The sequence below is a fragment of the Talpa occidentalis genome, unplaced genomic scaffold (genome assembly GCF_014898055.3).
Source record: "Talpa occidentalis isolate TD23 unplaced genomic scaffold, MPIMG_talOcc4v2.1 talOcc4.6, whole genome shotgun sequence".
NCBI lineage: Eukaryota > Metazoa > Chordata > Mammalia > Eulipotyphla > Talpidae > Talpa > Talpa occidentalis.
Window position 1 is genome coordinate 54,820,755 of NW_023604972.1, and position 24,913 is coordinate 54,845,667.

The following is a 24,913-nucleotide window of genomic DNA, read 5'->3' on the forward strand; positions in this document are numbered from 1 at the left end:
TAAAAAAGAATTCACAGACTTTTCAAATAAGTAAGCAGAGAGAAGCAAATCTTGTCTTAGAAAGAAAAGTTTATTTTCACATTTCAGACTTGTTCACAAGCTGTTAAGTTACCTTAAAGTCTTACACTAATTAAATATTTTAAAGCGTTTTTTAAAACTTGCTTAGTGAAACACTTTTAACTTCATTAATAAACTTAATACTCTCTGTTCTAAATTTTTTAACTGCTTAACTATTGACTTGACTATACTAATCATTTTTATATATATAATTATTATCATTTTATATGTATAATTATTTTTTATATATAATTATTATATAATATAAATATATATAATTACATAAAATTTTATATATATAATTTTTATTATTATTTTATATATAATTATATATATATAAAGGACAAAGAACAAAGACTCCCAGGTATAAGGTACCTGGGAGGGGCCAAGATGAGCCCGTATGGGGTCTTGCTTCAGGAATATACACTTTCTTTCCCTCATTATCTTAAAATTCCAGTGGTCTCACCCTGATTGGTTAGTTCTCAGGTGGTCTCACTTAATCTGCTACTGAGAGGGGATCTTCACATTCCTTATCTTTCATGGTACTCCTTAGTGAATGTCTTGTTGACCTTAGTCCTGGGAAGTTTGTTATTCCCACTGGAATTAGTTACATTCCTCTTGATGTCCTTATCTCTGGAGACTTCCTTAACTCTCCAGAGGTCCCCACCTGCAATGTCCTTAAAACTACCTGATTACCCTAACTTGCCCTATGACTCAATAAGAACAACCCTGGCACCTTTATTTGAGTAGCCTGCCTTGAAAAGCATATTAAGATACAATTCAAGATCCAGGTCAGACTACATCATCACCATCACCTGTTGCTTCTTGGTTCTTTAATTTTGTAGTTTGACATTGTTATTACAAAAAGGGGCTTAGAAAAGGAGTCGGGGTAAGCAAAATTTCTCTGAACTTATAGCTCCCAATTTTACATCCCTGGTTGTTATGTTCCTTCAATCACCTTAGAAGATAAATTACAAAATTGTTTAGGATGACATGATTTCCTTAAAGAGTGAACACATTTAGCAAGATTTAGAATTATATATAAAAATGATTAGTAAAGTCAAGTCAATAGTTAAGCAGTTAAAAAAATTAGAACAAAGAGTATTAAGTTTATAAATGAAGTTTAAAGTGTTTCACTAAGCAAGTTTTAAAAAATGCTTTAAAATATTTAATTAGTGTAAGACTTTAAGGTAACTTAACAGCTTGTGAACAAGTCTGAAATGTGAAACTTCAATAAACCTAGTTTTAACTTTTAAAAATCAAAGTAATCCGTGAAGAACTGGCTATGATGAAATAACTTCTCTAAAGCAACCACCCTCTTAAGTTGCTCTCTAATAGGGGATCCAAAGCAATCAAGACTTGAGGAGCCAAAATCCTAGAAAGGAAAGAATGTGAAGGCAACCCAGCATGCTGTGTCCTTCCCTGAACGCAAATTGCAATCTTGTGGGTCAAAACTCAGACAAAATAAGCAGAAAGAAGTTGCTAGAAGCTAAAAAACTAAGCAAATATTTCAGCAGTCTGTCAGTGCTAAGGAGACAAAATTTGGAGCTGCAAGCCTTCCAAAGAGAAGGTACCCTAGAGAACCAAGCTGTTGAGATCCCAGATGGGCTATGCTCTGGGAATAAGGAAAAAACAGAAATAGACCAACCATTATGCCATCAAACTGATCTGCTCATCCTTTGCCTACTAAAGTAAAACCTATTTTCTTTTTTTTTTTCCCCAAAGATTTTATTTATTCATGCATACAAGAACCAGGGTACAGGCCAGATGTGAGGGAGGGTGAAAGGATTCACCAGAGCAGGGAACAGAACAGGCAGACTGACTGAAATGCACTGCTGAGGGGAGCAGCCGGTGAGATAGGAGAGGTCTGCTTGCCATTGGGTAGCTCCGAGGCGGTGTGGATCAAACCAGCACTGCAGAGGCTGCAGACAGCTCCACAGTGCTGCGCTCAACCACCTGCACCCCCAGGGGAGGCCAACCTATTTTCAAAGAAGTTATCACCATCCAAATTTTCAATAAAATAGACAGAAATCATCAAACACTGACTTTCAAATAGCTGGCAATGTTTAAGAAAATAAATAAAAAGGTAGACTATTACCAAAGTTGCAAAGTCTGTTTTTTTTTTTTTTTTAAATCAATAGATGAGTTGAACAGTTGTTTAAATGCAGATTACAAAAAAGAAATAGTAAATTGGACAATTGGTATGTAAAAAAACCTCCAGCCTGAGATGTTGATGAAAATTATCACATTGAGGACCTCCCTAGTGGAGCAAGGGGTTAAGACACAACATATGAAGCTATCCTCAGCCACTGCAGCACAAGTTTGATCCCTGGCCAGGGAGATACCCACATGGTGCAGCAGACCTCTCCTGACTCACCCGCTGCTCCCTTAGCAGTGTATTTTGGTCAATCTGCCTGTTCTGCTCCCCACTCTGACTCTGGTGAATCCTCTCACCACCCCCACACCTCTGGCCTGTACCCCAGATCTTGTATGCATAAATAAATAAATCTTTTTTTTTTTAAAAAAGAGAAAATTATCACATTGGAAATAGATTTAAAACAAAACAAAACAAAACAAAACACTCCACACTGAAAAGCATGGAAACCACATACAAGAGATTACGAAACATATGTGATACGAAGAAAAAGGTCTGGCAACTATTTCCACTTTTGGAAACTGAAAGAGTAGAAACCATTTAAAGATTAGCAGCCAGGAAACTAAAGGTAAATAGATTAAATTTTAATCTATGAAGACAATGAATGGTAATAATGAACCCAAGCCCTCAAACTACTGAAAGACAAGGCATATGTAACCTCTGAACCTTACATCTGGACTTTCTAACTTCTTCAGCTGTCTCTCCATGTATTAGAAACCAAAATACTCCAGCGAACTCAATCACTTCCCCAGCTGCCATCCCCATTTGGTGTTATATGACAAAAGGACACATTCTAACTCTCTCAAGACTCATTAAGAGAAGTGGGTCATTGGCTCAAGATGAAAATCTATGTTTTTTTTGTGATATTTCTTGCCAGTACAAAACACCAACTGGAACTAAAGTAGTCAATAAAGATCATCCATACCCATACAAGATACATATCTAAAATGTTCAAATATCTTAATAACATTAGAAACGTGTACATGCAATGAGTTTGCTTTCGCTGTGACAGACACTGTAACCCTTACTGCCTAGGAGTTGCTTGGTTCTTCACTAGGATTCTAATAGCCTCCTCAAGAGAGAGCAGGTTCTTAATAATTCATGAGCCACAAGTCAAGTGAGTACATGGGTACAGAAGAAGCACCCCCATCAGCTGAAGCACATTATACCCCTTCAACAAACACAACTTTGTAAACATTTCTGACCATGTATAAAAAATATGAGTAAAGCATTCCTCTAAGATGAAACAGAAAAATACATAATAGTAGCAACAAAATAAAGGCAACTCCTCAATAATAGCAAAGAACTCAATTTTTTTACTAATGCACTATAATGGGTTTAGATGATTCACTACAATAATTGCCTTCAGGAAAATGTTACTCTTTCCCAATAGACGGAAGTTTTCTGGGCATATGTGTCGGGCTGAGGGGCTTAGCATATAGTCTTTGTATATTAAAAAGAAACCTTATACAAGAAAACTCAAAGTGATATAAATGTACAACAGCACAGGGACTATAATCAAAACTATGAAATTTGAAAGCTGCTAAGAAAGACTTATTGTGATGATCATTCACAATATACACAAATGTTGCATCATTATGTTGAACACCTGAAACTAAAATAATGCATGTCAACTATACCTCAATTAAGAAAAAAGAATTTGTTATCTAAGCCAAGCAAAAAACCTCCAAGTCATATCTAGGTTTCCCTATGACAAAAATCTTTCTTGCTTCCAGAGTCCCTGCTAGTCTTAATTGGGGTTTTATCACTTTTGGGACCTAGATGCACATCATGTAGACCATGAAGTCCTTTGATAAGAGAAGCATCTAAATGTTTTCATAGCTCATCTGAACCCAGCTAACTCATGTAATGTGGGCTGATTATATCTCTCAGTCTAGCAGAAAAGTACTTTCAAAGAAGATCAAGGAATTTGCATAGATTTTTTGTCTTTCCAGCTGTCCCTTTTCAGGCATCTACCTAAATCACTTTCCAATTCTTTTTCCTTTCTGACTAGTGAGACCATGTTCTGTTTTGAAGAGTCAGAACATTTTTTTCTTCCACAGATGCTGGTTTATCTATTAAAAGAATGATAACCTACATTAAAAATACTATTTTTCAGAAGATCTGCCTGCTCTCCATTTTGTCTCGGGTGAATCCTCTCACCAACCCCCCACACCTCTGTCCTACACCCCAATTCTTGAATGCATAAATAAATAAAAACAAATCTTGGGCCTCCCCTGTTGGCGCTGCGGTAGAGTGCTGGGCTGCGAGGCTGCCCGCAGCCTCTGCAGCTCCAGTTTGTAACCTGGCTGCCAGCGAGGGTCCCACCAAAAAAAAAAAAAAAAAAAAATTCTTAAAAAGATACCATTTTTAAGATACTCTTAATCTGATAGTCCACTGTATACTAAGCACATAACAATGGAGACCACACAGATGCAAGGAAAGTCCACAGGCTAATTCTAAAGTCCTCAACCAGATACCTGCCCTCAATTACAGCCATCACACATGCTACTAGAAGCCAGAGAAACCTCAGCTCAAGAGTTCTGGGCTCTCTTCCCAGGAATAATACTAATGAGATTTGCACTCTGCTTCAGAGTCATAAGGGCATCTATGTAAGCATAAACCCACTTCAGCTATTTAATGCCAAGAAAATACAATCCTGACATGGAGCGAGAAATTCTCAGATCTCTGTTGGGTGATTTGTGAATGGGCAGAAATAAAAACAGGATAGTATTGAATACTGTAAAAAAGAACATCTGAATTTTAAATTTCATACATTATCCCTTGCTTTTTAATGTCCTCTATCAATCAAAGTATCTCATTTGACAGATCCACATGGAGGCATCCAGGGTCGACACTATATTCAGGTCAGACCACTGAAGTGTTCCAGGCAAAGGAGCATCCTGAACGAATCCACCTATCAAACTCAAAGCATTGCAGCAGGCTGAGCTGAGCAATGTGGCACAAAAGAGAAGGTCAGCCAGACAGAAAGGAAGAGCCCACACTGCGGAAGTCTGTAGTCAGTGAGGAGCCACTGAGGCCTTTTAAACAAGAAATGGTCATGACCCTAGTTATGTTTTTAAAAGACACTCTGCAGCACTGTGAGGCACTCACCAGCCACTGCAGCACAACTTCAATCCCCACCAGCCAGGGAGCAACCCACATGGTACAGCAGACCTCTCCTGTCTCACCCACTGCTCCCCTCAGCAGTGTATTTCAGTCAGTCTGCCTGTTCTGCTCCTCACTCTGTCTCTGGTGAATCCTCTCACTCCCCAAGCCTCTGGTCTACACCCCAGTTCTTCTATGCATGAATAAATAAATCTAATAAATAAATAACACTGACTCTTGTATAGCAAGTATGAAAGCCAAGGGTCTGTAAGGAGTCTACTGCAGAAAATTAGGTAAGACAGCTTGAACGAGGGGAAGGGCTAGAATCACAGAGGGCATGCCAAAAGTTCAAGGGCTCAATTCCAACATGGGAACTTTCAGATGCTTGTGAGACACCAGAGAGGGAGGGATAATGTGTTAAAAACTGAGAATCATAAATTTGATTCCTAATGTTACAGGACAGGGAGAGGGGCACCACAAAACCCCCAAATCTGCCTGCTCCAAATAGGTTTTGCAATCCACTGCATCAAGACAAAACATATAAGGCCATTAGGAAAGGAACTTTAATACAATTAGTGTGCAATACAGAAAAGAAGTTTCCAAGACAAGCACCCAAAAATTACCCAACCCCTCATGAGTAGAAGTCCACCTAAACAGGGTTGGCCCAAAGCAAGACCTCTGAGGCCTGAGAGACTGCCACAAGTCTAAGGCACTTTCTGCTGGGGACCCACAGAAAAGGATCAGAAACAACTAGACAAGTCTGGGAGGAAAAGAGCAAAATAAAAATCAAAATAAAAGCTGCCATTATTAACCTCCCCACGGGTCTCTCACCCACACTTGTTTCAACCAGTCCAGGACTAAGAAGCTAGTGCAGCTTCTTCACGTGTCTCTCTACTCCATGTGCCTCCTCCAGGTCTCCTTCTTGCTCTCCATCCTTTTTCCTTCCTTTTCCCCAGTCTCCTCTCCAGCTTCTCCTGCTCCCTGCTCAGCTGCAGGCTCCTTTCCTCCTTGATGGGGCAGGGAGACTGGCACCTCCCTTTGTCCTGGAGATGACCCTATTACAATCTCCCCCTCTTAATTTTTATTCCACCATATCTATGGTGGTACAGATCTCGGGGTGCATTGTTGGGCAGAAAGGATGTCCTGAACGTATTTCACCAACACTGAAGATGACCAAACACCCCACATTCTTGGGGTCTTCATTATGCCATGAATGTTCTTCTACCATTAAAAAAAAGCCACAGACCTGCCTTCAAGTGAGCATCCCAGCATACACTGTTTTCCAAGACACACTGAAGAATACATAGGATCATACACAACACTGAAATTTAGGACCATGGCAGCTACAGTGAATTTCAAAATCTACATAGTTCTTTGTCCTTGGCTTCCCCAGCCACTTGACCTGGCTCCTTTATTGACGTTGTTCTCCCCATTACCTCAGCCATGTATGCTCCTTTGTTGGCATAGTGAATAAAGACCTTATCTTCTCCCCCAACTATCTTTCCAATTTTATATATCTCCTATCTCTCTAGCTCACACTCATCATTTTTTTAAAGATTTATTTATTTATTTATTTATTTATTTATTTATACAAGAACTGGAGTATAGGCCAGAATCGCAGGAGGGTGAGAGGATTCACCAGAGACAAAGCAGGGAACAGAACAGGCAGACTGATGAAACACAATGCTGAGGGGAAGAGCAGGCACAACAGGAGAGGACTGCTTCACCATGTGGGACCCTCGCTGGCTGGCCAGGATCGAACCCACGCTGCATAGGCTGCGGACAGCTTCAAAGTGTGGTGCTCAACCGCTGCGCAACCAGGGGAGGCCCACACTCATCATTTTTTAAAGATTTATTTTTATTTATTTATGCATAGAAGAACTGGGGTGTAGGCCAGAGGTGTGTGTGTGGGGGGGGGGAAGATTCAGAGTGGGATGCAGAATAGGTAGATCTACTGAAATACACTGCTGAAGGAAGCAGGGGGTGAGAAAGGAGAGGTCTGCTGTGCCATATGTGGGTTAGCTCCCTGGCGAGGGGATCAAACTCAGGCAGCAGTGGTGATAGCGCTGAGACTTAACACCTACTCCACCAGAGAGGGCTTCACACTCATTATTTATCAGAAGCAAACTGCCTCTGTTTCTAGCTAAGGTTGACCCTCGATTTACATACTGTCTCACATTCCCTCTTGCCTACATAAGAACATATCTCCAGTAATTTTCACCACGCCTTCCATTTTCTCCACTATACTGTTTTAATCTTCCCTAATGGTTATAAAATTTTGTTACTTCTGGGCCTCCCTAGTGGTGCAGGGGGTTAAGTCTCAGCACTATGAAGCAATCTGCAGCCACTTCAGCACAAGTTCGATCCCTGGCCAGAGAGCTACCCACATGGTGTAGCAGACCTCTCCTGTCTCACCCACTGCTCCCCTCAGCAGTGTGTCAATCTGCCTGTTCTGTTCCCCACTCTGTCTCTGTGAATCCTCTCACCCTCCTGCACCTCTGGCCTACACCCAAGCTCTTGTATGCATAAATAAATTAATTTTTTAAAAAATTGTAATTCTTTTACCTTCTCCCCTTCCCATGTCCTACTAAAGAGACACTTAAACCCTGCTTCTAAGGGTCCCTTTCATGCACATTTTTCTCTGATCTCCCTTCTCATATGATTAATGTTTTTTTCTCTTGCCAATCTCTTGTGGCTTTCATTTGCAGGCCTCCAAAAATGGAACCTTAGAGGAAAAGTTGTCTCTCTTACATCATAGTTAGAAGAAATTCAAGGAGTAAGCCCTGAGGCTATGATTAAGCTTGCGAAGATTAGGACTCATCAATTGGAGATATGTAACTTGCCAAAGTTAAAAATTAAGGACTTTCTGGCACCTCCCTTGTGGCAAAGGGGCAGGAGTTAACTCTTAGTGCTATCACCACAACAGCCTGAGTTCGACTCTGGTCAGGGAGCTACCCACATATGGTGCAGCAGATCTCTCCTGTTTTGCTTGTTGTTCCCTCAGCAGTGTATTTCAGTCAGTCTGCCTGTTCTGTTCCCCACTCTGTCTCTGGTGAATCCTCTCACCTCCTGCACCTCTGGTCTATACCATAGTTCTTCTATGCATGAATGAGTGAATGAATGAATGAATAAATAAATAAATCTTTAAAAAATGTTAACTTTCTTCATTCCCCAAAATTACACACCATTCGCTTTATAATATAAAGGAGGAAATATCTGCCATGCCAAAATGTCTTTTGACAAAAGGTTGGTCTCATAGGTGGACCTCTGAAGGCTAGGTGAATGCTGCTTTTTAGAAAAGTATTTATATATGAACTTCTGTAAGGTCATGTGTGGGAAGACAATCTCCTTATCTCTTTTTTTAAATTAATTCATTAATTTATTTTTTTAAGATTTATTTATTTATGCATACAAGGTACAGGTCAGAGGTGCAAGGGGTAAGAGGATTCACCAGAGACAGAGTGGGGAACAGAACAGGTGGACTGACTGAAATACACTGCTGAGCAGCGGGCAGGACAGGTGAGGTCTGCTGTGCCATGTGGGCCACCTCCCTGGCTGGGAATCAAACTCGTGCTAGAGTGGCTGCGAATAGCTTCATAGTGCTGTGTCTTAACCCCTTGTGCCACTAGGGAGGCCCTTCTTATCTCTTTTCAATGAAGAAGGTGGAACTTAAATCTGCCTATCCTTGTCTATCCACTAAATGGTGAACTTCCCAGGGGACATTCTTCTTTTCCCCAGATCTCCCTTGTCTTAGGGAAGCTCTTTGTAAAATGGTGTCTGGAGCCTTGTGAGAGAGTTATTCAGTCATGCTGGTGTGGTCCATTTATACAGGGTGAATGCGTGTTATTACTAAGCTTCTTTTGACTTTTTCTTTTACCAATCTGTCTGATGTTTGTTTGACCATTTGTCTGTCTAGAAGATCCCAAAGGAGTAGATACGAGTGATTTCCCTCATGCTGACAATTACAATCTGGTTCCTGGTGTGTACAAAGTTTATTAAAAGGTCCAAGAAAGTGATTCTCTTATGTCTCACAGTTTAACATAACTGGAGTCAGACTGAAAATTACCTTTGCTTCTTTGCATTAGAGTGAAAGCTCCATAAAATGGAGGGTTCCATGTCCCTGCCCCACCTAATGAAAGGTGGAGCTGAGCAGGGAGAAGCTAGGAGACTTGGAGGAAGATAGGAGAAGACACATGAAGCAGAGAGACATGCGAAGACATCCTGCTAGCTTCTCAGCTTTGCATTTGCACCAGGGACTTGGGGACTTACACAAAGACGCATGGAGTCGAGACATGTAGAGGCACTTGGAAGAGTCCTCTGGTGAGAGGTACGTGAGGAGGCTGACATGGCAGGTTTTACCTTAATTTGTCCTTTGGATTTGCTCCTTTCATGCCAGACTTGCCTGGAGCCATCTGCCTCTTTCCTATGATTCCTTGCCAGGAGGTGCCATAAACTTGTGGCAAGTTTTTGGGTCTCAGTGGCCCCACTTTGGGCCGAGTGCATTTACCATGAGGGAATGGTAACTTTAGTTTGTTTTACTGGAAAATGATCATCCTTCTTTTCTTTTTCTATGCACACTAATCCTTTTAAAGATCTGTCACACTTCAGAGTATGCTTTGTCTCTATGCAGTGGATGGCAGAACCTATTTGGAGAATGTAAGTTTGGGGGTCCTGGTGAGTCCTAGGGATAATTAGGCAGCTTCAGGGGCAGTGCAGGCAGGGACTTCAGGAGAGTTAAGGAAGGTTCCAGAGATAAGGGCAACAAATTCCAAAGGGAATCAAACACCCCAGGACTGGGGCAACAGGACATTCCAGAACAAGGATTATAAAGAAAAGTATGCTAAGATAAGGGCAGGGACACAGAGACTTAGTTCTGGGCACAGAGACATTTAGGCAGTGAGTGAGACCACCAAGAACTAACCAATCACAAAGAGACTGATGGGGCTTTAGAATAATTAGGGAAGGAATTATATATTTCTTATATATATGTATATTATATGTGTATATATTCCTTGTATATGTATATATTCCCTGAGGCACAGCTCCACTTGGCTTTCTTGTCCCTCCCTGGCCTGGTTCTATGGCCCTGGGACTCCCACTTTATTTCTGTTCCCTTTCTCCTTAATAATTTTTTTCTTTCTCTGAACAAATCTGCCTCTTCTCGATTGCTTGCCTGAGTGTGAGTGAAGTTTCTGCTGCGACTTGGTGAGACACCAACCTGTGGTGGTCTAGTGGCTGGGACTCAGTGCTGTCACTGCAGCCTGGGATCCATTCCTGGCTGGGAGACTAGGCCTGAAAACAAGAAATTACTTATCATTGGGTACTCCTCAGTCTAACCATTAACATCTCCACATTTTTGGCAACATGCAGTGTGGCGGGGGTGTGTGTGGATATAAAATGGTGTTTCGGGGGGCACACGCGACTGCTATTTGGCACTTAATGTGAAAAATAGTGCATTTTTAATGCTATTTCACTTTAATTCACTTTATTTTTTATTTATTTATGCATACAAGAACTGGGGTGTAGGCCACAGGTGCGGGGGGCAGAGGTGTTGAGAGGATTCACCAGAGACAGAGTAGGGAGCAGAATGGGGGAATCTACTGAAATACACTGCTGAGGGGAACAGTGGGTGAGTCAGGAGAGATCTGCTGTGCCATGTAGGTCCCTGGCCGGGGATCCAAGTCATGCTGCAGTGGCTGGCAATACCTTGATAGCACTGAGACTTTAACACCTTGTGCCACCAGGAAGGCCCTCAATTCATTTAATTTTAAAAGCCACAGATAGTTAATGATTACCATACTGGACAATGTCTAGTATCATTATTAAATTTAAAAACTGGGTCCCCACTCCTTGCCCAGTAAGGAAGTTTGGGAGGTTTGAATGGATAAAGGGAATGGATGTGACTGCCAAGGGACTGGGCAGTTAAGCTGGTGATCTGTTATGCTGATTCAGATCACCCATCAGGCCACACCCAAGACTAGTCACCCTAACCAATCAGTGATGCCTGGTGTATAAATAGAACCTTGTGACCTTTTGTAGCAGACCTCTCCTGTCTTACCTGCTGCTTCTCTAACCTCCTGTCTTACCTGCTGCTTCTACACCTTTTCTTGTTCTCTATTCTGTCTGGTGAATTCTTTCACCCCACACTTCCAGCATATACCCCACTTCTTCCCCACAACGGATAATGTGGATCTAAACTTTTTATTTTTTAAGTATGCTTTCCTCATTCCTGAGTTAGTTTATAAAAAAATCAGTTTTATAACCCTATAAAAGAAACATATACTTGTTATATCCTGTGTTAAATGAATCCATTCCAGAGTTTCAAAATAACAAAAATATAGCATTATAGTATTTCAAAAATAAGACAGCTAAGTAATTCAGGTTGAGAATAATAAATCTATAAAATGAACAAATGTGGCAATGATTGATAACGACAGTGCTTTGGGGTTTTTTAAGACCTATCTTCTGAACAACCGCTAAGTTGAATTCACTTTGCCCAAGTAAAGCTAATGAAGTGTATTCTTACAGAATTAATCTGATCTACAAATGTAATTCATAGTTTACCAAAACATACTTGGCCATAACACAAATTTCATAACATATTCAGAGTGAATTTCATACTACTTGATCCAGAATTTCAAATACCAGTAATAGGTAAAGAAAAAAAAATAATCAATTTAAATAAATATAACCCTTTCAGACACCCATAAATGTCACAGATCTCAACAATATACAGTTGGTATTCAGATTACAATTCCCCAAAGAAACTATCATTAAAGTTTTTCCAGCCCATCTCCTAGTGCAGGAGCTTTTTGGTTCTTTGCCCCCACTTGCTTCATGTCATAAGTAAAAGAAAATGGTATTTTTAAAAACCTCTTCTTTACTGCAAATTAGCTATTTCTAAATGCCACATTAGCACATGAAACTGAAAATTTGCCTTCACTCTTTATTGTAAAAGGAGGAACCTAATACCCATTATTTTTTGATCTTTCAAAATTCCTAAAATAAACTCTTCCCAATTCTTACTATTGGATAAAAGACTGAATGACAATGTGCCATAACCCAGTTGCAAAATAATTTAATAAAAGATATTATAAGCACTCACAAGAGGAAATCACTAACCACCATGTTTAGCAGATATTTGCAGAAGTTAAGAGAAGTTAGATTCCAGTAGGATTACTAAGCTTCATATAAAATTTCAAAAGACCATAATCACACAAATTATTTAGCTTGGAATTCTTTGAAAGGTAGGGACAAATGTTAGGCATTATCACATACAAACTCAGTATATTAGCACAGCTGAAGTTCACCTAAATTATAATTACCTCATTACAAAACAAGATATTTTTGCAGTCAGGAGTGTCCTTTAACCACTTTGCCTTTAACCTCACATTCATTTGAAAATTCAGAGATTAAGACAGTTTCATTGCACGGGGAGCACAAGACTTAGAAGAAAGGGAATGGTCAGAAGTGGCTTCCTAGAGGAGACGAAGCAGGTAGGTGAAAGAAAGAAGGAAAGGTGCTTTGGTAAAGGAACATAAAATCCTTCAACTGAAAGAAACTTTGGGGAAATGCATGTCATTCATTTTGCTAGAGCTTTTAGCTTTGTGGAAGGTAGGCAAAGGCCATATGCCTAGTGAGGTGTGGAGCTCAGGTGTAACCCTGGGGGTTCTGAGGTCCCTTCTCATCACTCTCTCACTCACCCAGCACATACCCTTGTTTCCAGCACCAAGGACAGCACTGGGGAGGCCAGTGAGGACTCTATAGGAAATCAAGGACTTATGTAAAAAAAAGGTATAGATTATCCCCCGAGATATATAAGGTACACATGTAGGTATAGCATTTCTTCCTACATAATGCTCAACTCACAGTTTTTCTGGGCATTTTCTCACAAAGAATCTCCTTTTTCTTTGTGAGTAGGGTGGGCAGAAACCCTTGAGAGCATGTAAGTTTGGGAGTCTCTGGGTACCCCTCAGACATCACTGACAATCACAGAAAAATAATGTCTCATTATACATGTAGCACTATATGCCATTGTTAGTATGGCATAAATTTGAAACTGAAATATAGCTGGGTATTTTTATCATTGTGAATTCAAAAAATACTGCAGTTATAACTAAAATAAAGGGGGAGTAGCCCAAATTATCTGTGTGCTGAGAGGTTCTCTATGTTTACAAAAAGGTATGAGTTGATGTAGGTGTAGACTCAAAGACTTGCTCCAAGGTGTAGGGGCTGGGGAGACCAAGACTTTCATAATTTGTTCAAAGACATTTCACACATCTCAAAGATATGTCCTATGCATATCTTCCCCTTCACGCATTCAGCCATTACTCAGAATATAGTTTAAGCAACTAAGCTATTTTTTGTAAGATTTATTTATGCATACAAGAGCTGGGGTGTAGGCCAGAGGTGTTGGGGGTGAGAAGATTCACCAGAGACAGAGTGTGGAGCAAAACAGGTGGATTGACTGAAATACACTGCTGAGGGGTGTATGGGGTGAGACAAGAGAGGTCTTCCATGCCATGTGGGTAGCTCTCTGACCAGGGATCCAACTCAGGCTGCAGTGGCTGTTGACAGCTCCATAATTCTGAGACTTTACCCCTTGCTCCACCAGGGAGGCCCCTAAGCAACTAAGCTATTAAGCTAAGAAAAAAATCCTGCTATTATTTCAGTGCCTTTATAAAACTTGATGTGTGCATTCTACCTGTTAGCACTTAGGGATCTAGCAGATAGGAGTGCAGTCATCTACATAGACTTGAAGTTTCTGAGGTAGCTACAAAAATATCTACTGACTCCATGCCAGTAAACCAGTCTTTTCACTAAAGATCACTAAAGATCAAAAAATTGAATAAAGAAGATTGAACAAATACCCAGCTTCTGTAGCTCCACCTTAAGAAATCAGGGACGTGATTAACTCTCAGCAGTTGCCTTTCTCTCAGATAACATCAACATATCTTTAGGTCAAAGCAACTTAGGAACCTAAAGTTCCTCCTCCTCCTCAAGAATAATTACATTTTTGGACTTCAATGACTCACCAGTCCTATCTCTATAAACCAAAATTTGTTGACTGTCAGAACAGTTTTCACAGAGTAAAATCGGAACAGTTCTCACAGAGTAAAATCGGAACAGTTCTCACAGAGTAAAATAAATGTGTCTGACTGGGGTTCAAATCCTCACTTTGATTATCTAATAAAATCTGTCTAACTCTCATTGAGATTTTATCCTAGTTAATGACTGAACCCAAACTGGCAACTACAATGGGGTCCTCTATGCTATTTGAATGTTAAGGCATTACTCCTTCTTACAAGCAAAGGCACATTTGCTAGATCACAAATCAACTAAACAGAGGTCAAAGTAACTCCAAGTGCCCAGAGTTAGGAAGAGAGAAGAAATGCTTAATTCCAGGTTAGGGCATGACTAACATAAAATGAACATGGAGCAATTTCTGATAGCAGAAAGTAAGAAGCTACTTTAATAAAGGGAAAGGAAGTATGTCAAAGGGCACATGGATTAACCTGGAAAACCTCCCAAATTCAACAATAGCCTTGGGTGGACAGCCATACCACCTTGAATATGCCTGATCTCTTCAATGACAATATTGGGTTACAGTAAATACAGTAAAACAAATATCCAGGAGTCAGGACTGATAGAAATAGTTGAATAAACGAACAGGAAGAAGAGAGAGCTCTTTATTACAGAATTCCAATTAATAAACATAAATTTCTTTCTAATCATTAGAACATAGCACTGTAATAGGGTGGTCCCCAGGAAAAGGGGAGATTCCAGGTTCCCTGCCCCACCCAAGGAGGATGGAGCTTAGCAGGGAGAAGAGGAAGCTGGAGAGGAGACTGAAGAAGTAATGAAGAGAAATGGAGGAGGCATATGGAGCAGAGAAACCTGGAAAGAAATTGTACTTGCTTCCAGGCCTTGGACTGGTTTATACAGATGTGGGTAAGATTCCTGTGGGGGAGGTTAACAACGGCAGCCTTTATCTTGATTTTGCTCTTCTCCTTCCAGACTTTTCTGGCTGTTTCTGACCCTTCTCTATGGGTACACAACAGAAGGTGCCTTAGACTTGTGGCAGACTTTTGGGCCTCAGTGGCCCTGCTTTGGGCCACCCCTTTTTGGCTGGACATTTACATTTACCCACAAGGGGATGGATAACTTTGGGTGCTTGATTTGGAAACTTTTTTTCCCCCTTTCTTTGTTGCACACTAATTGTATTATAAAGTTCCTTTCCATTGATGGTTTTGCTCACTAGAGTATGTTTTGCCTTGATGTGGCAGATGGCAGAATTTATTTAGAGGGCAGCAAACTCTGTAATAGCACAATATACAGCAAACTCCACTGATGACAAAGTAAGTGAATGAAAGTTTAAAGGGAAACTGGATACTTCCAGTCTCTCTTCTAAATGTCTATTAAACACAAAGGGGGAAATAAGCACTTTCCATTGGGAACCTGGCAGATAGCTCTGTAGCCGAGGTTAATATCAATAATAAGAGGCCACATGCCCCCATATGTTGCATGGGGATTACTTCTGGCATTTATTCCCAAAATGCATAGCATCAATCTAATGGTGAGAAAACATCAAGTATAAATTGAGGGACATCCTACAAATAACTGACTGGTATTGTTTACAAGCATCAAGGTAGCAAAAAAACCACAAAAACCAAAAAACCCAGAAGGTTGAGAAATTATCACAGATTGAAGGAAACATGATATATCTAACAATCAAATGTGAGATCTTGTTGTAGAGCAACCCCGATACAAAACGGGGTGCCTGACTGTGGGTCCTCACCCGCACTTAAAAGGACTTATTAATGCTCTACTGCAGGCACACGGGAAAGGTTAATAAAAGGTTTATTTACAAGGGAAGGGGAAATGAGGAAATGTACAGCTCTGGGAGAAAAGTGGGAGACAAAGTTTTAAATGAGTCCTACCCGATTCGCCAATTAGGAATTTTAAAATGGCGCTCTCAGAGTTGGCCGCCAGCCAGGAGCGGTGAAGCCAGGAGGCGAGCGATAGTGAGCCAGCGAGACCCCAAGGCCCACGTGTTTGGTTTTTATATCCAACCTGGCTGCCCAACTCCACCCTCAGGTCCCAGCCACCCTCCCTTTGGTGGTGATGGGATTTGTCTTTCCCAATGTCTTGATGGCTTTAGTCTGGAGTGGGGGTGGGGTCCACAAAGCCTGTATGGGATTAACTCAGGACATTATTTTCCCCTAACAATTTGAATCAAATGTTAGACTGAATCCTAAGCAGAAAAAAAGAGAGTGAAAAGATAAATATATAGTTTAATTGGTAGCACTATAGTATTGTACCAATATTCGTTAACCTATTACTTTTGACAATTACAGTTAGGAAATCCTCTATACCATTTTTGAGGCAACTTTTCAGTAACTATATAAATTTTTTTCAAAATAAAAAATTAAAATGAATCAATAACAATAACAGAGCCCCAATATTTTTCAATGTTTATGCCAGAAGCTTAATGTTAGACTTAACTTCCTCATCAACAGCTATACAACTCAGTCACAGTTGCATGTACTCTGAAAGGTATTGCTTTATAGGCTAACACATCAAGGACATCTTTTCCTTGTTCCTCTTACATATTTAAAATAGCTGAAATTCAAATGGCAAGAGAATTATGAGATCCTCCAAAAAACCAGGCTGTAGGAGCTATCTCTAGCTCAGTGATTGGGAAATAGGGCAGGAAGTTTCCATTTTGTAAACTGTTGTCCATAAGTCATTTCAAGTCTTCCTTGTTTATCTGCAATGCAAATGATCTGAGAGTTGCAAGATCTCCACCAAACTAAGCCTAGAGGTTCTCTGTCACACTGAGATGAAAGTGTTTCCCAGAAGTAATTTCACTGTGTAAACTGTTCTTTAGAAGTGATCTCACCTCTTCTCAGGTGAAAATTATGGAGGAAGAAAACAGAAATTTCCATTCTGTTGAAAAATTCAAACCAATTAAATTTACCCCTAGACTGTATCCCAGCATCCATATGTTTGATCTTCATCACCATGGAAATGGTGGCAAAAAGTGAAAGGGGGGAATTGTTAGGGGGAAGTGATGTCCTGAGTTAATCCCATACAGGCTTTGTGGACTCCACCCCCACTCCAGACTAAAGCCATCAAGACTCTGGGAAAGACAAATCCCATCACCACCAAGGGAGGGTGGCTGGGACCTGAGGGTGGAGTTGGGCAGCCAGGTTGGATATAAAAAACCAAACACGTGGGCCTTGGGCTCTCTGGCTCGCGATCGCTCGCCTCCTGGCTTCACCGCTCCTGGCTGGCGGCCAGCTCTCAGAGCGCCATTTTGGGATTCCTAATCGGCGGATCGGGTAGGACTCATTTAAAACTTTGTCTCCCACTTTTCTCCCAGAGCTGTACATTTCCTCATTTCCCCTTCCCTTGTAAATAAACCTTTTATTAACCTTTCCCGTGTGCCTGCAGTAGAGCATTGATAAGTCCTTTTAAGCGCGCGAGTGAGGACCCACAGTCAGGCACCCCGTTTTGTATCGGGGTTGCTCTACAACAAAAACACTACATGACATACATCTCAGAAACATCTTTGAGAACTCATTCCCAGAAGCAAAGAAAATGAAAGAAAAGATAAATGACTGGGACTACATTAAACTACAAAGATTTTGTATAGAAAAAGAGACAATAACCACAACAGAGACACTCTACTGATTGAAAGAAAATATTTGGTCCACACAATTGATAAGGGACTGAGTTCAAAGATCTACTATAGAGAGCTCACAGGACCCAACAAAAGCAAAGCAAACAACCCAGTCAAAAGTGGGCAGGGGAGCTAAAGAGACACTCCTCCAAAGAGGAAATGCAAATGGCCAGGAGGTATATGAAAAAATGTTCAATATCACTTATAGTCATGGAAATGCAAGTCAAAACCACAATGAGATACCACTTCACAACAGTGACTATGGCCTGTATTTTTTAAAAAAACAAAACAAAACTGGCAGCAACAAATACTGGCGAGGGTGTGGAGAAAAAGGAACTTTCTTATACTGTTCAACTACAAATGGGAAGCTGAGTGGAAGACCCTCAAACTAAATGGGGCTACCATATGACCTAGCAATTCCACTCTTAGGAATCTACCCAAAGGACAGAGAAACATTAATTTGAAAGAAAACCAGCACTCCTATGTTTATAGCAGCACTATTTACAATAGCTTAGGTATGGAAAATATCTACTAAAACAGTTTTTTTTTTTAAATTTTCATATATATATTAAAGATTTATTTATTTATGCATACAAGAGCTTGGGTACAGGTCAGAGGTGTGGGGGTTGAGAGGATTCACCAGAGACAGAGTGGGGAACAGAACAGGCAGATTGACTGAAATACACTGCTGAGGGGAGCAGCAGGCGAGTCAGGAGAGGTCTGCTGTGCCATGTGGGTTGCTCCCTGGCCAGCAGGGAATCGAACTCATGCTGCAGTGGCTGTGGATTGCTTCATAGGTTGAGTCTTAACCCTTGCGCCACCAGGGATACCCAAAAAACCAGGTTTTTTTTTTTAAGCCCCAAAACAGACTACTGGTCAAGAAGATATGGTATATATACACAATGGAATATTATTCAGCAATCAAAAAAGATAAACTCATGCCATTCTCAGCAACATGGAGGGAGCTCAAAGGGATTACGCTCAGTGAAATAATCCAGAAGGAAAATGAAAACTCTCAGATGGTTTCCCTTATAGGAGGAATATAGGGAAATTAAACAAGGGGTCAGGAAAAAAAAGGATGGGGCCACCGTGGTGGTGCAATGGGTTAAGATGCAACCTGTGAAGCTATCTACACCCACTGCAGCACCAGTTTGATTCCCAGCCAGAGAGCTACTCACATGGCTCAAGAGACCTCTCCTGACTTGCCCCCTGCTCCCCTCAGCAGTGTATTTCAGTCAATCTGCCTGTTCTGTTCCCCACTCTGTCTCTGGTGAATCCTCTCATGCCCCACAACTCTGGCCTGTACCCCACCTCTTGTATGCATAAATAAATTAATCTTTAAAAAGAAAAAAAAGGACAAAACCAGCAGGCAAACTATAAATTAGAGACATACAGCAGGGGAGGGGGAAAGAGAGGAATCAAAACAAGGGAGGACAAGAGACAAGAGAGCACAAGAAACTATGGTGATGGTTCATGGGTGATTTGGTGGCTGGAATTTTATGGGGACTACAAGTAAGGGGAGAAATCAAACACTATACAAAAATAAATAACTATGTAAAAAATAAATACATTTACCTCTGGTTTAGCCAACATGGAACATATATCCCTCTACACTCCCTAAGGGTGTGTGGATGGGGGTTGAGATACACACACACACACACACACCCTAGCATGATAAATCAGAACACAATGAATGGTTTTTAGGCCCAGATAACAGGTAAGTAGTAAGGATAGATCTACACCCAACAACTGGAATGGGTTAACTCGTCCAGGTTGCCGGTTATATCTGGGCATAAATCAACATTGCACATGCAAACGAATTCAGCTCTAGCTTAGAGAGCAGTGGGGGAGTGATCCTAGCATGATAACAATAGCACTATTAAATTAAGGTATGACTGAAATGATACCATTAGATTTTTAACTAAAATTTATGTACTATTTTATGGTTTCTAGGGTACAGGTAACTGTCACATGAGACATTCAGGAAAGATGGTTTCCCATGGAATGGAAGAGAAAAATTATAAATCAAAGCCAGCAGGAAGAACCAAGACTCAGGTCTATATATGTTTTAAAATACTGGACAAATACTATTTCCTGGATTTCCATATTTCCAGCCATGTTTTTCCTGCTGTGATTATTAAGGACATGTAGGTATTATAAACCAGTTATTCGTTGTTAAAAACAAAAGGCCTATCTACAAACACATTACTTCTGGTCAAAAAAGGTCTCTTTCAAACCAACTTCTATCAGTTTATCAATAAGCGACCCTAGACCTATGCTACCCAATACAGCGGCTACTGAGCACCTGCATTGTGGATAATCTAAATTGAGATATTCCACACATATAGTATACACAATATATTTTAAAGACAGTGTAAAAAAATATAAAATCTCATTATTATATTTTAATTTCATAATGAGGTAGGGGTTCACCCTAAAAAAAAATTTCATAATTATCACAACACTGATATTATAATATCCTCAATATATTGTTTATAGATAGATATTTGTAAATGTTTTACAGTGTCCATACAATTTTAAGTTATGGTCTCACTGAATCTGTACAACTTGGGCAGAATTTTTCCCATTTTACTGAAGAGGTTATGAGCTTGTTATTGACATACCAGGTTCAATATCTTTACAATCAAGGGTGATGATGCATTGACAGAACACTCATGTAATGAAGTAGCTTAAACAGTATTTATTCTTATTAATAATAGTTACCCTTTAGCTAACCCCCCTTACCCCCCCCAGTGTTGGGTCAGAGAACACTCAGTGTTCTCAGCACACCTAAAGCGCTGTATTACTATCCCAGCACTCGGATCCATGCTTCATTTCTGAGGCCTTAATAAAATACAGATTTCTCCATTCAAACTCAAATGTTGTCTGATCTATGAAGAAATTGTGATCCACGTTGTGGGGGAGAACTGAATATAGGCCAAGGCACAAGGGTGTGGGAGGGGTGGGGTAAAAGACTTCACCAGACACCAAGGAGAACAGAACAGGTGGATTTATTGAAATACACTGCTAAGAGAAACATCAGGTGGGACAGGAGGGGTTTGCTGCACAGAGAGTGAGGGTCCCGAGGTTCTATTTCTATTCCAGACATCAGTGACTAGTTAGGGTAACTAGTCTTGGGTGTGTCCTGAGTGATGATCTGAATTAGCATAAAAATGATCAAAGGATCATCAGCTCAATGACCAGGTTCCTATGGCAGTTTCATCTACTCCCTTTATCGATTCAAACCCCCCAAACTTGCTTGCTTGACAAGGAATGGGAGCTTGGGTTTTTAATCTTAGCAATGATACCATGATAATCCAGAGAGATGAAATGACTTCATCAAAGGCAGAAAATGAAGGAATGATGTAGTTTGTTAGACCAAAGGTAGGATGGGAATTCACTATCTCTAGCAAGTCATACACTCTTTCCCTGTCTCTGCACAATTTTACAATGAGCTGCTATATGAGTATGTAAGAAAAACATAAAACCCATACCAGGTTAAATAAAAAAAGAGTAAATCATGGTGATGGTGCACTTCAATAAAGTTCAATATGGGCCTCCCTGGTGGCTTAGGGCTTAGGTATCAGCACTATTATCACTAAGCCTGAGTTTGATCCCCAACCAGGGAGCTAATCCACTTATAGAGCAGCAGACTTCTCCTGTCTCTCCCACTGCTCCCCTCAGGAGTGTATTTCAGTCAATCCGCCTGTTCCACTCTCCATTCTGTCTCTGGTGAAGCCTCTCACCCCTGCATCTCTGGCCTATACCCCAGTTCCTCTCTGCAAAAAAAAAAATTTAAAACATTAAAAAAATCAGTGAAAAAATAAAGTTCAATATGGGTTTTTTGTCACACTCAGCTTCCTCTGTTATGAAAATGGGATTAAAAGATCTCCTTGGAGGCTTATTATGAGCATAAAATGAGAAGTCATAAAGAAAATTCCTGCACAGGTAAGCATTCAACACCCCTCTCTTCACTGTGACTAACTTATTATTCTGAGGGTCTACTGATATTGTCTTAAGGTATTCCAAATCAATATGTGCTATTTGAAGAATAGAGGTAAAATACATGTTTTACCCTTCTTCCTTTCTCAGTATCTGCTGTTCCTCTACTTTTCCACCCTTTTAAGTTGTGTTTTAAGGAGCCTATTGGCTCTTTTTTTTTTTTTTAAAGATTTATTTTATTTTTATACAAGAGCTGGGGTACAGGCCAGAGGCACAGGAGGGTGACAGGATTCACCAGAGACAGAGCAGGGAGCAGAACAGGCAGACAACAGAAATACACTGCTGAGGGGAGCAGCAGGTGCAACAGGAGTGGCTGGTCTGCCACACCATATGGGATTCTCGCTAGGGGGGGGGCGGGGGTGGATGGAACCCACTTCACAGCACGGTGTTTAACCCGCTGCACCACCAGGGAGGCCCAGGAACTCACTTTTTAAAGGACAAACATTAACTTCCTCTAGACCTATAGACCTTATAACCCATAGAGGATGATCATTTGGGTGTTTTGTTTTTTTTTAGATGAAAAGTTTCTTTTATTGAATTGGAAAGGATTGTTTTAAGTGGAAACCAGGAAGCCTCCTGGGGCTCCTGTCATTATTTTCTTTTTTTTATTTATTATTTTTTTATGAATTATTTTATTTTACATAATTCTTACATCTTTTTTCATTTTTGCATAATGTATGCATTTTCATTTTGGTTATATTCCCCATATAATTCCCACCCCCCTTTTTTGGCCCTAATCCTCTTCTGCTCCCCCTGCCCCCCACTGTAGTATGTCTCTGGTCTACAGTTGCTTGTTGATTTTGATTTTTACTTTATTGCAATTAGTCTTTTTTCCTGGTCCCTTATTTAGGTTTTCTAAATTCCTGCTATGAGTGAGACCATTCAGTATTTTTCTTTTTCTTTCTGGCTTATTTCGTTGAGTATGATCCCTTCCAACTCCATTCATGTTGCTGCAAATTGCATGAGTTTATCTTTTTTGATTGCTAAGTAATATTCCATTGTGTATATACACCACATGCAAAATGGTCCAACCACTATGGAAAGCTGTGCAGAGATTTCTTGACCTACCAAAGATAGAGCTTCCATATGATCCAGCAACTCCACTCCTAGGTATTTACCCCAAAGGACACAGAAACATTAATTCAAAAGGGCACCTACAACCCTATGTTTATAGCAGCACTGTTTACAATAGCTAAGCTATGGAAACAACCCAAATGCCCAAAAATAGATGACTGGATCAAGAAGATGTGGTATACATACACACAATGGGTGTTTAAATTTTTACTAAAAGAGCTCAATCCAAAACTGTAACAGAACAAAGGAATGCAGAATAAACCTCCCCACTTGATATAAACAACTGCTGCCAAACTTTCATCAAAAACTCTTCACATAGATCCTTATTTGGAAAACACCAAGTGTGCCTATCCTTCCATAAATCTCAATCTGTGCCATAAGAAGCTCCAAACATCAAAAAGCATGTGTCTTAGCATACAACAAATGTTTCTCCTAAGACTTCAGGGTACGGAAAATTACAAGTGCAGCAAGCACACTCCTGTGTATACTTGGGGATGTGCTCGCACTGCTATTCATCAATTTTCTCTGAATTCTCCTGTGACACAAGATAATTTCCTCAAAAGTAAAGGTCAAGAAAGTCTTCTCTGAAGAGTTAATGTGTTTCCTCTTTTATGTTTGACTTATGATTTGCTGTTTATTATGGTCTCTAGAATGTAACTTAATTTGCATAGGGTCCTAGTGGGTCCCTGTCCATTCTAACATAGAACACCCATGGGTATTCTACTTAGTTCTATTTTATTTTCCATTTATAATACTTATCATCAGGGCCTCCCTGATGGCACAAGGGGTTAAGTCTCAGCACTATGAAGTTATCAGCAGCCACTATAGCCAGGGAGCTACCCACATGGCACAGCAGACCTCTTCTGTCTTGCCTGCTGCTCCCCTCAGCAGTGTATTGGTCCCTTTAGTAGTGTATTTCAGTAGATATGCCTATTCTGCTCCCCATTCTGTCTCTGATGAATCCTCTCACACATATAACCTCGACTCTCCACCCACCTTTCGCTTACCCCAGTTCTTGTATGCATAAATAAATAAAATAAATCTTTTTAAAAAATAAAATACCATCCTCACCTCAAATACTTTGTGAATGCTTATAAATGCAGAAATAAAATTTAGTTGTATATGAGTTTTAATGTCATCTTGATACAAAAAGAATATTTTACCTAATGAATTCCTGCCCAGCATCTGGAACAAAGATGACCAAAAAACATTAGTTACAATGAAGAATCAATTTGTTTTCTGGAAGCAGAATGAGCTTTACAATTCTACTATTAGGCAGGAAAATAAAACTAAGTAACATTACAAATACTTTTTTAACTGTTCGCTAGATTAACAATCTAATCTTTGGGGGGGGTCTTAATTTTCCACATAGTTCTAACTTATTCAGTATTTTTAAAAATATTTATTTATTTTTATACAAGAACCGGGGTATAGGCCAGATGTGTGGGAGGGTAAGAGGATTCACCAGAGACAGAGCTGGGAACAGAACAGGCAGACTGACGAAATACACTGCTGAGGAGAGCAGCAGGCAAGCCAGGAGAGGTCTGCTTCTCCATGTGGGATTCTCGCCGGCCGGCCAGGATCGAATCCACGCAGCAAAGACTGCGGAAAGCTTCACAGTGCGGCGCTCAACCAGCTGCGCCACAGGGGAGGCCCTCAGTATTTTTTAATAAGTATTATAATAGGGTGATAAGTGTTTTAACGTTAATCATTAAAGGTCAACTATCCAGAGACAGGATGCTCAGTTAACACTTTAGCAAATCATCCAAAGTTTGGACAAAACTACATTAGTAAATCCCATTAAAAGCACTAATGTTAACAAATTTCTCCCA

The 24,913-nt window shown here is 40.3% G+C and overlaps 1 protein-coding gene across 10 annotated transcripts in view; it reads right to left on the reverse strand.

Moving 5' to 3' along the window:
• Positions 1-24,913, reverse strand: part of ABCG2 (ATP binding cassette subfamily G member 2 (Junior blood group)) — a 160,440-nt gene that overhangs the window by 56,596 nt on the left and 78,931 nt on the right. The window lies entirely within an intron of this gene.